General features: G+C 46.5%; 1 pseudogene; it reads right to left on the bottom strand.

The window, feature by feature from the left end:
* Positions 1-10,852: 10,852 nt before the first annotated feature.
* On the bottom strand, positions 10,853-11,763 carry LOC125506760 (annotated as a pseudogene).
* Positions 11,764-12,004: the final 241 nt, after the last annotated feature.

Genomic DNA, 12,004 nt, shown 5'->3' with positions numbered 1-12,004 from the left:
GTATGCCCATGACGTCTTTCGGCCCATATGAGGCCCTATGTAACTCTTGGCCTACTAACGGCCGTGGTGAAACTGGCCCGTAATGAACAGTGTATCACTTTACACCCATTAACGGCCCATGGTGAAACTGGCCCGTAATGAACAGTGTATCACTTTATACCCATTAACGGGCCCGTTATTCCCTTGGGCCGTTTCCAGCCCATGTTATCTTTCGGCCTTCTCAGAGCCCATTTATTCTTGGGCTCATTTCCAGCATTCGTTTACTTACGGCCCGTTACTGTCATTTTCTGCTTGTGGGCCAAATTCAGCCCGTGGTTACAGTCGGCCCGTTTGTGGTCCGTTAATTCGTTGGGCCGTTTTCATAGCGTCATCAAATACGGCCTATTAACGATGGCCCGTTATGGTCGGCCCATGAACGGACGATTCCAACTCTAGCCCGTTTACGGCCATAATGAGGCCTGTTATTGGCCCATGTTTGGCCAATCGATCATACGGCCCGTATAAGGCCCATTGATGATACGGCCCGTAGAAGGCCCATTGTTTCTACGGCCCGTAGAAGGCCCATTGTTTCTACGCTAGAAGGCCTACTGTTTCTACAGCCGTAGAAGGCCCACTGTTTCTACGGCCCGTAGGAGGCCCAGTGTCACTACAGTAAATATTAGCCCATGGTTATTGTGGCCTAGTTTTAAAAAATAGGTTATTGCAGCCACTAGCAAACCGCGGAAAAAGAACTGCACTGACTACAAGCAAACAAATAAACAAAACAAGGAAATAAATAAGCAAGCAACTTATGCTAGGCTATCACGGCTATTACACATATTACATCCACTGGCTAGGCCACATATTACATCCACTGGATCAAGTTCGCCACCAGTGCAAATATAGGGAACACAGCATATAAACGCCGCAGCAAAACAAGTCCAGAACTGAAACCACTTCAGAAGAGTTCAAGAAACAATATCCTGGGTACCCATAATGCTGGCAAGATGCTTAGCAAGCTTATTAACTTTCTCTTGTTTGGCGCTTAAATCCTCCAGCGCTTGCTGTTGCACAAGAAAGTACGCATCTGAATTCTGCAGGGACTTCCTCAGTCCTTCGGCTTCTTGCCGCAGCACACTGACTGATGCCTTTCAGCTTGTAGCTGAGACTGAAGAAGCCGAAGTGATTCAGGCAGCGAGTTCGAAGAGCTTGTGCCAGCGGTACTGGCCAGTAACTCGAACACTACATCAACGCAGGACTGTGGGGTTTTCTCACTGTCTACAAGATCGTTTTTATCACCTTTCTTGGAGACCAACAGGGTTGTCTCACTATCTTGAACCTTATCTGCATTACTTTCTCTACCATTGCATAGTGGGGTGCTCTTCTCCAATATTCTGTTTGCATACTACAAGAGAAACAAGCAGACACATCACAGGTTTAGCTTGTAGTATACGAAACTCATTTTGGTAAACCGGTTCAGTAGTAAGGTGGACAGGATAACACATGAAACAAACATATATCTATGTACTATGGTCACTGTATTGTCCATATCATTCTAGTTTATGTTCCCTAATCAAGATAGAGACACAGTTCAACTCATATATTTTTAAGACACAGCAGCATAGACAGAATATAAGTGTGAGAAACTACACACATTGGCAGCACTTGTAATGTGCATCACATGAGAACATAACTGTTTACAACTTAAACTGAAATCAACATAGAGCAAGAAGTTAGAACAGTCCAGTTAAAGAAATAGGTTTAAAACATACCTGTTGCGCCATTGGAGTTTCAATTGGATCCTTCAAATTCGAAAGTAGTTGGTATGAGTAAATACAGTGATGCAACAGCAAAGGAGTATGGACCATAGCTACGGAATCTGACCTGAGAACAGTTGCTCTTCTGCTTTAAACGTGGAGTTTGGGTTAGCTGTGGTGGTCTTCGTGCTTTGGGCACTGCAGTAGCTTTACAAACTGCTCGTGTGGGGGTACTCTGTGGTGGACATGGTGCTTTGTCAACTATAAGTGGGTTACTATCCGCTGGGGTTGCGGTTAGATGGGTTGTAGCTGGTTCTCTGCCCAACGGTGTAAGTGTGCAATCTGGAAGAGTCTCGATTATGTGTGGTGGGGCTAGTTTGTGGGCCAGTACAACCATGGTTCTATCTGCATCGACGGGTAGCACTGTCTTTTGTGAAGAACGGGTTTTTGCTCCCTTAGATACTGCCATCACCCCCTCCAATTCAAATGGCTGATAAACAAGAAAAGAAATTGAACGTACAGACATTGTATGATAGACAGATGTGGTAATTCACATATATGTTGTCTAACCAAACAGGACAGCATGACACAATTTCACATATATGATGCCTAACTAAACAGGATAGCATGACACAGTTTCAGATATATGATGGATAACTTAACAGGATATAATGGCATAATTCAACATATGATGAGTACCTAAACAGGATGACATGACAAAACTATATGATGTCTTTCTAAAATAGGTTGGGATGAAATAATTCACATACATGTTGTCTAAGTATACAGGCATGATATAATTGACATAATTGATTCATATACTAAGCAACTGGCACTCGCATGTATGATCTCTAAACTAAGCAGATAGAATTCAATTAGTGTGCATATGATGTCTAAACTAAGCAATGCAAGACACCATATGCATCATATGAGAAATATAAATTGCAACTTAGAGCATACACCTCAGGTGGGATATAGGACTGGTCATCTGTCTCTGAATCCTCCTCTGAGGAGCTCCCTGTAACCATCGAGATATATGCTTCAACAGGTACCATTGCCTGCTCTGAAGACCTTGTTTTCACTCCAGATTTTTCCATAACCGGCTCAAATGGCTGATACACATGAAGAGTAGTTCAATATACACAGATTGTCGACAAATGGAATACGTAATGAAAAAAAAGATGGCATGAGATAATTCACATATATGATGCCTGGCTCCATGGCGGTGCATAATTCACATATATGATAACTGGCTGAAAAACATGGCATTGCATAATTCACATATCTGATATAGAAAGCAAACAGGAGGCATTCACACAAAGCATGTCTAATCTAAGCAGATGGCATGGCAATATGCAAGATATGAGCAATATAACCCAGCCAAGTTAGAGCATGCACCTCGGGGGGGGGGGATACGACTGGTCATCTCTCTCTGAATCCTCCTCTGAGGAGCTATCTGTAACCAGCAAGAAATCTGCATCGACAGGTAGCACTGACTGCTCAGAAGACCTTGTTTTCACTCCAGATTTTCCAATGACCGACTCAAATGGCTGATGCACAGGAAGAGTAGATGAATGTATAAACATTGTTGACAAATGGAATACATTATGGAAAAAATATGGCACGATAAAATTCTCATATACGATGACTGGCTAAACAGGATGGCATTGCATGATTCACGTATATGATGCCTGGCTAAAGAAGATGGCATTGCATAATTCCCATATACTCCCTCCGTTCGTAAATAATTGTCTTTTTAGAGATTTCAAATGGACTACATACATACGATGTATAAAGACATATTTTAGAGTGTAGATTCACTCATTTTGTTCCGTATGTAGTCACTTGTTGAAATCTCTAAAAAGACAAATATTTAGGAATGGTGGGAGTATGATATAGAAACCAAACAGGTGGCATTCACACAAAGCAAATCTAAACTAAGCTGATGACATATAAGATGTATAGTGTAAGCAATGCAAGGCGCCATATGCATGATATGACCAACATCAGCATGCCAGGTTAGATCAAACACCTCACTTGGTAAACAGGCGTGGTCGGCTCCTTCTGAATCTCCATCTGAACAGTTATCTTCCTCTGGAATACAATCTGGAAATGCAGGAGGGGGGCCACTTCGCCCACCATGGAGCGGCGTCTGCATGACATTATATTCGCACGCAATGGTCTTCTCTTTTTCTCTACATGTTCAGTACGATTGTGTACATATCTGACATGCATAATAAAAAATAGTTAGATTTTGTAAGGCCTAAGGGGTGCATGCAAAAATCAAGACTGATGGTAGCAAACGAGTGGATGGATCCAAAACTAATGATAGCAGGTAGATTATAGCTTCAGTTTAAAAAGATAGACAATGGATCATCTATTGTTTGTTGCCCACCCAACATGAACCACATAGAAGACCCCAGATGAACCAGATAGTAGACAGATACTATTCGTTGGCTCGATATGAGACCCATGGGCAATTCAAAACTCAAGATTGAACGATAAAGTAGCAGGTAATAATAACCGATGTATAACAGCAAACACGAAAGACTGCGACCTCTCTTCTGGAACTGTGTAGTCCTCAGGTTCATCTGCTCAGTCGGTGATGGTAATGCGGTTGGCGTGGCTGCCGACGGGGAAGATGATCTGAGGCGGCGAAAGGAAGTCTGCAGGGGATCTCTGCTGCAGTGAACGCTTCTGTCGATGGTGCACCTCAGGTGGGGTGGATGACGACACGGCAGGAGCAGGACATAACACACAGAGTTTTCTTTGACGCCTATCTGAAAATGAAGTAAATCTGTAAGGGCTCCTTAGAATTGGAGGATTCTATAAACGCAGGGACAGGAAAAACACAGGAATAGGATAGGAATGCACGTGCAAAATAGAGCATTTGGAAACATAGGATTTCAGTCAACCTGGGTGTTTGGCTCACATGAATTGGAAGAACAGAGGAATGGAGAAACAAAGTGATGCGACGAGTGTACAACCTCTTTGGCATAGCCTTGTGGACCTCAGCATCATTGGGTTGGACGTGGAGGATGGTGATGATGCTGGTGTGACTGTCGGAGGCGGGGAAGAAGATCCGAGGCCTCTGGAAACGGCGCCGAGGGTACTGCTCCGCTGTGATGGACGGTTCCGTCGTTGGAGCAGCTCCGCTAAGGTGTACGGCGACGAGGCTGAAGCATGACAAGACAGACAACGTTAATCTGAAGTGGGACCCTAATATCATCTGCAATAGATGATGTAAAATACATCACCAAAAAGTGCTAGATGTAAAACGCATCAGCCGCGCCACGGCCGCTCCGACAGATGCTGTAAGTACTGTTCACTCTGAACTTAACTGAAGAAAATGAACTTCACAGTCGAAACTGAATTTTACTGTCGAAACTGATTGAACTAGTAACAGAGCATTGCAATAGATGTTTAGGGCGTTCGAGCACTAGTAGCAGAGAAGCAGTGATCTAAATCAGCAGACGCTCGAGCAGGGAACGCACTAGCAGAGAGCAAGTCGTGCAGTAGCACCGCGAGCGAGTGCTAAAGCAGCAACTCCTGTAGCTGCGGAGGTCGTGCAGCAGCAGCAGCAGCAAGCGAGAGCAAGAGCAGAGCAGCAGCACGAACGAAAGCAGGAGCAGTGCAGCAGCGCGACCGACAGCAAGAACAGAGCCGCAGCGCGAGCGAGAGCCGGAGCAGCTGCAGCTAGTGCCATTGTGGAAGTCGCCGCCGAGGAAGCAACGACATGGGGGAGAGACGCCGTGGATGATGTGGCCGGCGACGGCGCGTTCGATGGAGACACGCCATGTCTGCTCGGTATTCAGCACCGGCAGCCCCGTGAGATCGAATAAAAGATAAAATGCAGCGGTGAGTGCAGAACCTCCTTGGTGGCGCCGAGTTGGCCTCGGCTTCATCGGAGGAATTGGTGAGGGTGCTGCGGTTCCGGTGGGGCAGGTCAAGACGGCGCTGTGGGGATTGAGGTGGCGCGATAGACGAGGCGAACGTCGGGGCAGCTCCTTGGAGGTGGAGGACGGGGCGGCTGATCCGGCGGGACGACGAGATCGACAACGGATCCTCATCCGGTGCGGTGGATGAGGGACGGCGAGCTGTTGCGGTGGACGACGTAGTCGGGGAAGAGTCTCCGGCTGGGCGGCGGTCGGGAGGCCGACGGAGGAGCGTGGGGTTTCGCGGGTTTTGGCGGCCTCGGTGTACGAATGGGGGGGGCGAAGGGGGAGGGGGAGCCAAGCTTAGGGACGCGCTTGTCCGAAATGTAGGGTAAGTTACCAGCGTACCCCCACCGGTTTTGACACCGCGACGTGGAGCTTCATTTCCGGCTGAGGGGTAGAAGGGGGATTTCGCGTGTCTGGGCTGCGGGAGCGATTTCGGATGAGGAGGGAGTTCTCGCGCGCGTCCAAATTTCGGGATAACAAGGCGCGGCGGGTTGAAGAAGCGGGAGTTTCAAAGCAGGTGAGACAAAAGATACTCGAGCTTGAAAATTTCGGGATAACAAGGTGCGGATTCCTTGTTCGGCAGAACAAACTTAACGTGTAAAAAAACAATTCATACAAGACACAAGAGAGTCATGTCCCCTTTTACTATATTGCTATAGATGCCATTGAAAAAACTACAAGAAAAATGTAAAAAAAATCGGGAGAACAAGATTACCCTGCACAGTACCAAATCGATTCGCACTTCCCTCAACAAGACAAAAAACAAATCAATTCCCACCAAAGAAAGAGTAATGTCCCTTTTTATATGATTACAGATGCCATGATCTCGAATTTCAATTTTTGAATCCACGTTATGTTGAATTCGAATATATCGTTAGGTGACCTTGCGGTTTATAATTGATGTAGTCGTACATTTTGATCTTCCATCATATATGAACATTTTACTCCACCATGTGAACATATATATTGTCGTCTACCATATGGACTAAATTTGAATCAATTTTCCTTATTTGAATACGATTGTTGTCAAGTTATACAATAATTTAAATATTATCTTGATAACAAAAAACATACATATAGCAGTAATCATATTTCACTATGAACTACATGTACCATACGCTCTCCAATTCAAATATTTGTATCCATTTTATGTTGAATTCAAATCATAGTACATTATTGGTCTAGGTAGCGAGATGTTTGGGATAATCTAAACCCTGTTTTCATACGTATAATTTTTGGCTGAATTGGGACAAGTTTTGGTATAAGCCTCTTGCAAAACCGGAGATTCTCTCAACAAGCCTCGTGGTTCCGAGAGGGAACGTGTCACCTTTGTGTGCGAAACGATATACGCTGCCTCCCCCCTGATTTTATTTACAGAGGCAACATAGAACTATATGAGTGCCCTGTTAAATTTTGGAATTATTTCGGGTTCATTTGGCCTTTTTATACATTAATTGAGTTTCTGGACTTTTAATGTGCATAATCTAAATATGAATTGCATGCACATGCTCCGGTGCACCAAAGTGGGTTGAAAATCACATGTGTGTCCTTGGTTGAATTTCTAGGTCCCATGGAAGAAATGAGAATGAAATTCAAACATCTGGGCGTCATGACTCGGCCGAGAACATCGAGAAACTTTGATTTTAAATTCATGTAAATCCAAAACTCGCCTGGAAATCATGAAACTTGGCATGGTGTCATGTCATGGCACTAACATGTTGTGGTAAAAAATTGGGCCGATTTGGAAGCTCGTGGTTCTAAGAGGGAACGTGCCACCTTTGAGTGTGAAACGATATACGCTGCCCCCCTTGAGTTTCTTAACAAAGGCAACATAGAACTACATTAGTGCCCTGTTAAATTTTGGAATTATTCCGGGTTCGTTTGTCGTTTTTTATACATTAATTGAGTTTCTGGTCATTTAATGTGCATAAGTCAAATTTGAACTACAAGCACATGCTCTCGTGCACCAAAGTTGGTTGAAAAATCACATTTGTGTCCTCGGGTGAATTTCTAGGTCCCATGCAAGAAATGAGAATAAATTAAAACATCTGGGCATCGTGGCTCGGCCGAGAACATTGAGAAACTTGGTTTTAAAATTCTTGTAAATCCAAAACACGTCTGAAAATCATGAAACTTGGCATGGATGTCATGTCATGGTACTACCATGTTGTGGTAAAAAAATTGGCCGAATAGGAACAGATTTTGGTATAAGCTTCTTGCAAACCCAAGCTTCTCTCAAGAAGGCTCGTGGTTCTGAGAGGGAACGTGCCACCTTTGAGTGCGAAACGATATACGTTGTCCCCCTTGAGTTTATTTACAAAGGCAACATAGAACTACATGAGTGCCCTGTTAAATTTTGGAATTATTCCGGCTTCGTTTGGCCTTATTTACACATTAATTGAGTAGAGGTCATTTAATGTGCATAATTCAAATTTGAACTACAAGCACATGCTCCTTGCACCAAAGTTGGTTGAAAAATCACATTTGTGTCCTGGTGAATTTCTAGGTCCCATGCAAAAAATGAGAATCAAATTCAAACATCTGGGCATCGTGGCTCGGTCGAGAACATTGAGAAACTTGGTTTTAAAATCATGAAACTTGGCATGGTGTCATGTGATGGTAGTACCATGCCGTGGTAAAAAATTGGCCGAATAGGAACAAATTTTGGTATAAGCTTCTTGCAAATCGGAGCTTCTCTCAAGAAGGCTCGTGGTTCTGGGAGGGAACGTGTCACCTTTGTGTGCATAATTCAAATTTGAAATACAAGCACATGTTCCAGTGCACCAAAGTTGGTTGAAAAATCACATGTGTGTCCTCGGGTAAATTTCTAGGTTCCATGCAAGAAATGGGAATGAAATTCAAAATTCTGGGCGTCGTGGCTGGGTTGGAAACATTGAGAAACTTAGTTTTTTAATTCCTGTAAATCCAAAACACGCATGAAAATAATGAAACTTGGCTTGGTGCCATGACATGGCACCAACATGCTGTGGTAAATTTGCAGTCCGATTTGCGAAGGCGCACACATTAACAATCAACAAAGTCATTTTGGAACAAGTGCTGTCACGTTACAATCGGAAACACAAGTATTATTGAAACCGTGGGCGTTCTACTTACTAGTACCATTTACGTGCCGCCACGCGTCCCCATTTTTTATTAGCTAGGAGGCGCCGTGCAGGGTAGCTATTTGAGTACGAGAGGCGTGCGATCAGACCCCTGCGCGTGCTTATCGGGAGGAGAGCCCTTTGACCTCCATCTGCCGTCCACCTCTCTCCCAAGGTCTCCATTAATGGCGCCCGAGCCTCTGTTTAATGGCGTGGCTATGTCTCACTCGACTGAGATTTAAGAGAGAAAAAAGAAAATCTGAAAGCACGGATCTTGATGTAAGATCCGACGGACCTATATAGCATCTACTGCGACTTATAGCAAGACTGATGAATATATAAGGACGATTAATTTTTTTTGATCAAAGAAGGGCTTGCCCCTTCCGATTTTCATTACTGAAAACCACCACAATTCACAAGAAGTTCAGCACAACTCCAGCCTAACACGAAGGACTAAAAGCTACCAGATTGAAATCGCAACATCCCAAGAGGCCAACAAAGGCCAAACATCCGCGCTAGAACCCAACATTACAACCGACGACACAATCCACATCCTAAACCGATTATTACATCAAAAGAAACCAGGAAACTGAAGGAAGCCCAGCAGCAACTAGAAGAACAGCAACGCCAGGGTCGCCACAGCAAGAGTTTTCTTCATTCCAGCCTCGCAACATTGATCTTCCACAGAAAGATAAGGACGATTAATTGTCTTACATAATTAGAAAGATAATTAAAAAAGCCACATGCGGCTACGCCCGAAATACACAAGGGCAAAAGAAGAAGGAAGACAAGGATCTGGCTCGCTGATCTCTACTTTCTTGATGCGTTGCTGCAGGCCGCGGGAACTAGTCTCCGCGGCGAGCGCGATGAGCTCTTTCGTGTCCTCAAGACGCTGCTTGAGAACATCCACGGATTCCTCCACCAGCCTTTGGCGCTCGTTGCGGAGCATGTCATTCTCGTCCATAAGTTTCTTGACGATGACGCCGGTCCTCTTCAACAAGGCACTGGTCTCCTCCTGCTGGTCTGCACTTCGGACGATCTTCTCCCTCAGCAGGTCGCGCTCGGCCCGGAGCCTCTCATTGCCCTCCCTTAGTGCCGATAGCCTGTTCAAACGAGGCTTTCATGTCGTCCTGCAACCTCGCAAAACGGGAGATCTGATCCATCTGGCCATGGACGATCGCATGCATGCGCCTGTAACAGTCGTCGCCTGCACGCGAGAAATTTTCCCAGGCCGCCGCGGCGCGGCGGGACATCTCTGCCGCATTCGTGGCGTGGGGACATCTCTGCTGCTTCCGCGGCGCGGCCGGACCAGTCTGCTGCATCGACGTGCGGCGGGACCTCCGTGCTGCTTCACGGCGGGGGACCTCTGTGCTGCTACTTCCCGCGGCGGGACATGTCGGCTGCTCTCGCAGCGAGGCGGGACATCTCTCGTGCTTCCGCTTCCATGCTCGCCTCTCCCTGGTGGCAATCTCTCGACCCAGAACTCACGCTGGCCATGGCAGACGCAAGGGAAGGATGCTGAATGACTTGTTTGTTTTTGTGGATGAGGAGTTGAGGAGGAATGTGCAGTCATCTTGGCATACTAGTATTTATAACCGAGTACTAATACGCTCCTAAGTGGGAAACCGTTTAGGTTGTGATCGGTGTGAACAGGTTTGCAATTCAATATAGCGTGGAGTAATTTGGAATGTGACGAGACGCAAGCTCAAAATTTATTGACGGTTCTAGTTTCGAAGTGCGGCACTATTCCCGGATGGAGTACTTCTTTTTCTACTCTCTCCTTTCCGGTTTTATAGGGCTTATCTCAAAATTTTAGTTTTTCCATTTTATAAGGCTCAATTTGGTTGTTCCCCAACACATGTTCAGATTCCAAGGTGCATTAAATCATTGCATGCAAGTATTAAGAGAAAATTGACCAATGCATGTACTTTATGCATGCATGCATTGCAATTAATGCATTGATAAACATAATTTTTATCGCCACCAAAACCCACCATTTCTTAAGCTAAAGTAGACCAAGGTAATCCCTATATTAGCATATTACTAAGATAAACAGAAGGCACTGTAGAAACATTTAGGACGTGAGCTTGTCAATCTGAATGTGGAGGGACACAAGCTTAGCCCCGGCCAGCAGCTTGGGCGGAACTGTCAAGAAGGTCAGCTCCTGCACGTCGACGTCGCCGGGATCCTTGCTGCTTGTCACCTCCATTTCCACCTTGACGGCGTCGGTCGTGCCTTTGGGCTCCCCCGGCGGGCCGTTCGCCCACAGCTTGGCCACGTAGTGCGGCAGTGGGGACGCCCCCGCTCTGATGCAGACGACCGACACGACGATAGGCGCGCCGATGTCGAGCACCGCCGACCAAGAAAAACGCGCGGCGGTCCTCCTCCGCGAACAGCAAGAGCCGTGGCTCCGACAGTGGCACTTGCAGCTGGAGCACCTTGCCGTACTGGATCCTGTGCACGGGCATGGGATGCGCGGTGCTGATGTGGTGGTAGAGCGCCGGCGGCGGGCCTTCGTAGCCGCAGACGGGCACGGGGCATTTGCAGGGCGCGAGCGGACACACGCTCTGGTGATCGGCGAGCTTGTGGTAAGTGACGTAGAGCCCACAGCCTTCGTGCGGGCACTCCACCCTCACCGACGAAAGGACGGAGTCCACCGCCGTGTTCCGCACGTCGAAGCCACCGCCGCGCTCGCACTTCTGGCACTGCCGCTGGTTCCCGGGGCGCTCGACGCGGCAGTCCGCGCAGGCCAGGTGCCCTCCCTTGCACTGCAGAAATCAATCGAACAGCACATCAATCAAGAAACCTGCACCTTGCTCAATCAGCCGAACGGACGAGGTGTATTCGAACCTCATACACTGGAGGCGTCAAGGGGCGGAGGCACAAGGGGCAGTGGAGCACGGTGAGGTCCATCGAGACCTTAGAGAGCTCCATCGTCGGGTCCTGTTCGGTCTGCATGATCTCGCCCTCCTCGTGCACAACCATCTCTCGACTTGGGCCGGGGTATTACAAAGCTTTACCGTCACATATTTTATACTACTTCAAGGTGCATTAAATCAACACATGCAAGTATCAAAAGGAGAGTCACGGCATGCATGCATGCGTTGTAATTAATGCATCGGTAAACGCAAATTATTGAAATATATCGAGTGCAGTGCTTTGATGTGTCGCGTCAACTCGTACATCAACGAGAAGTTTGATTATCCTCTCCCTCGCCGACTTAACT

This window comes from Triticum urartu, chromosome 5 (assembly GCF_003073215.2).
Source record: "Triticum urartu cultivar G1812 chromosome 5, Tu2.1, whole genome shotgun sequence".
Taxonomy (NCBI): domain Eukaryota; kingdom Viridiplantae; phylum Streptophyta; class Magnoliopsida; order Poales; family Poaceae; genus Triticum; species Triticum urartu.
Note: the sequence above shows the minus strand (reverse complement) of the source record. Positions and strands in the feature narration are given on the sequence as shown.